Source organism: Stegastes partitus, unplaced genomic scaffold (assembly GCF_000690725.1).
Source record: "Stegastes partitus isolate 25-593 unplaced genomic scaffold, Stegastes_partitus-1.0.2 Scaffold301, whole genome shotgun sequence".
In the NCBI taxonomy this organism is placed as follows: Eukaryota; Metazoa; Chordata; class Actinopteri; family Pomacentridae; genus Stegastes; species Stegastes partitus.
The window spans coordinates 95,106-98,399 of NW_007578032.1; the positions used below are offsets into that span (position 1 = coordinate 95,106).

Genomic DNA, 3,294 nt, shown 5'->3' on the forward strand with positions numbered 1-3,294 from the left:
AATAAAGCTGCCCTACTAATGTATTAAAGCAAAAAAAAAAGTGCAATATTTGCACCTGTGATGTAGTAAAATAGAAATATAAAGTTATAAAAAGTGGAAATACGTAAGCAAAGTACACGTGCCTCTTATTTGTACTTATGTGGAAGCGTTAACAGTGTTTTCATCGCAAGAAAGCAAGTTTTTATCAAAAAAACTAGGATTTAATTCAACACTTTGGGAGCAGATATTCAAAATTAAGGTCCTAATCTATTTTATGCAGAAGAAATGTGATGATGAACTCCTACTTTGCTCTAAAAGAATATCTGTAGATATAAAAAAGTGTTTGTAGAATCCAAGAAACACACAAATCTCCAGGTAGAAATGAAAAACTGTGGATGATGACATGAACGACAGACTCAGAATAACTTCTAAACACGCCTTGGATGCAGATGAAAATGGATAAATGACATAAAAACACTCGTAAATGACATTTTTCCACCAGACACAAGGTTCATTTAAAGAATGCACCACAGAGAGACTTCACCTAAACGTACTTTAATCAAAGCTGCTCCGTCGTCTCCTGCATCCGTCGTGGAGCTTTGAACTTTTAAGCCAAACCAATTTCGGGCCTTTTCAAGTAGGTCTGCAGGCGTTTTTTATTTTCTTCTTCTTCTTCTTCTTTTCATGAGAGGTTTTTCTCGCCTTTATCTCCAACTCAACACTCTTCGTTCCCGCGTAAATGCAGCAGAAAGGAAAACGCAGATCGAGCAGGAGAGAGGAGAAGAAGAAGTTGCCGGGTGATGCAGTGTTACATAACGCCGCCATATGCTGGTGTTGATGTTGACTCGCGGGACGGCAGAGGGACCTCCACCTCTGAGCCAGATGACGGGGAAACTGCAGAGTAATAATGCCATCTGGAGCAGCTGCCAGCCGAGGAACCTCGTTCTGGCTTATTAGGGAGAGCGGAGGAGCAGTCGGGGGGATTCTGAGGCTCACCGAGGGGAGATGTGAAGTATTGATGTGGCAGAGGAATAAAAATTTTTTTTAAAAAGGGAAGCAGGAGATCACTGCGGGCTGAGAAGCAGCAGCGATGTTAATCTGCTTCCAGTCTTTATGAGCAGCACACGTGGAGCTCAGGTACTTTGGAGTTCACGAGTTTAAGAGTTCACTCAGAGTCAGAACAAGAGGAGGCTGAATAGAACAACTTTATTCTCACAGTAGAACAGCTGTTGGTCAACAGATAGAAGTTTTTATGTGTTCTCTCATAACATTCTGTTTTATTGTCATTAGCACCAGTCTGCAGCTTTTTGTGAACACTAATGATTTCTGCACATTTCTGTAAATAGCAGCATTTTTAGGAACCTTATTGCTGTTTCTTCAACCTGCACGATTTGCACCTCAGTCGTTCTTTTTTTTTTTCATTGTCTGTCTACAGTCATTGAAAAACATGTTAGACCAGAATTATAGCAGGAGTTTGGTGCATACGAGTACATACTGACAAATTAAATATTTTAAAGGATACTTCAGTGTGTCAAGTCAAATAAACTGCAAGATAACTAAATCTATTAACTCTAAAGGAAATTCTTGCATCAAATATTGTTCAGAAAAAAATTGAAAATAAATACAATAAAATAGAACAAATAGAACAAGAAGTAATCATTCAGAAGCAGCAAAGTCATTTCATGAAATATTGCACAAAAAAAGGAAATATTTCTGTTATTATTAGTTCAGGGCTNGATGTTTGCAGACTTCGCGTTTTTTCTATTTTCACACTCGTGTTCAAACTCTTTTGGTGTGAATCTCCAACACAAGACTTTATACATCTATTCTGCAAGAATTATCTTCTACTGTTACATAATAAAAGTCTTGTTGGGTTGGAAGTCTGCCTGCTAACAGTGACGACCTGTTCAGATGTTAATTAAAACCTTGCAGAACAACTTGTTAACACATTAGGTCAGTCCATGAATTTGGTTTTATTTTGTTTGGAGTTTACTAATTTGTTCTGTAGAATATTTTTCTGACCGTTTCGGATGTTTTCAGACCTCGCAGTTTTCGTGCTAATGCTCATTTTGCCGCTCAAAACCTTCTGGAACCTTCATTTTATCCACAATTTCCGACTAATGACACCACTTTTAATGTTCGCAACTCTTCAAAACGCTCAATTCTTGTCTGATTTGCGCTCAAAAGCAGCGGCCGCAGAGGCAGGTTGAGGCTTTCTACTCACCCTGAGAGGATTTAAAATGCCTGCTGGATGTTTGCTGGAGCGTCGGGGCCGAGATGTTTCCACTGCGAGTTGTCAGTGGTCCCCAGCTGCAGCAGGGGGAGGCTTATATACTCTCCCAGTGGCCTGCCAGGACAGGCCCCAGAATAACAGGCCTAAAAATACTACAAAGCAGTTAAGACCAGCCAATAGAGTAAAGCTCCAACCGAGGAGCGTGACGTCTGCCAGTGTGCATTCGCAAGTGACGGCCTGCAGATGTGTGTTCAGATTATACCGTACGTGCACCGGCTAATCGGCGCGACGCAAGCAGCAGCAGCAGCAGCAGCGTGGTCGGCCTGCTTTTTCCGTTGGCGAGCGGGCAGGTGGGGAAGTTGGCATGTGAGCACGTGCCGGGTTGGACTCAGGCAACAGTCGAGGAAAGAAAAAAAAAAAAAAGAACAGGAGCGTTTATGGAGGGTCCCTGCACCCGATAAACGGCCACGTCAGCATCAAAGACACAACCAGCCACAAATACACACTTTACTGCGTCTGGAAACACCTGTTGGAATGACGCACTGCAGAAAAAACAGCATCTAAGACTAAAAAACTAAAGCTGAAAAGGCGAAAAAATACGGTAAATATTGGTTCTTCAACTGTTGGATTGGAAGATCTGCATCATTCTCACGTCTTTCATATGAATATGAAGATGCAGAAACGATATGGTTGTTTTAATTTGCACAAAACCAAAGTGCAAAGTGTACTTTGAAGATACAAGACTTCTTTATTTTGCAGGACCTAATGAAGTTTTGTCCCCATAACGACCAGCAGAGACTCATTTTGGCTGTAATTTAATATTTAATGCACAGCTATGAGAGTGAAAGTGGTGGAAAAAGTAGTTGGATTCTCCATTTAGATAAAAATACTGATTAAAATGCTGCGATACAAGAAAAAGTCTTTATTTATGCGAACGTATGTAAGTAATAAAAAAGTATAAACTGTGCAGTAAAGTGTTACTAAGCTGCATTAATGGTTCAGTTTTGCTGCATTTTGCTGCTATAGATGCTGAAGTCTGAGCTAATTTTTTTATTTTATTGGGTATTTTAATCAACAGTAAT

The 3,294-nt window shown here is 40.2% G+C and overlaps 1 protein-coding gene across 1 annotated transcript in view; it reads right to left on the bottom strand.

Moving 5' to 3' along the window:
* ky (kyphoscoliosis peptidase) overlaps nt 1–2,276 on the bottom strand; it is an 11,147-nt gene extending 8,871 nt beyond the window's left edge. Inside the window, exon 1 of the mRNA XM_008283187.1 lies at nt 2,204–2,276. The gene's annotated coding sequence lies outside the window, so the exon portion shown is untranslated. The remainder of the gene's footprint in view (nt 1–2,203) is intronic.
* Nucleotides 2,277–3,294: the final 1,018 nt, after the last annotated feature.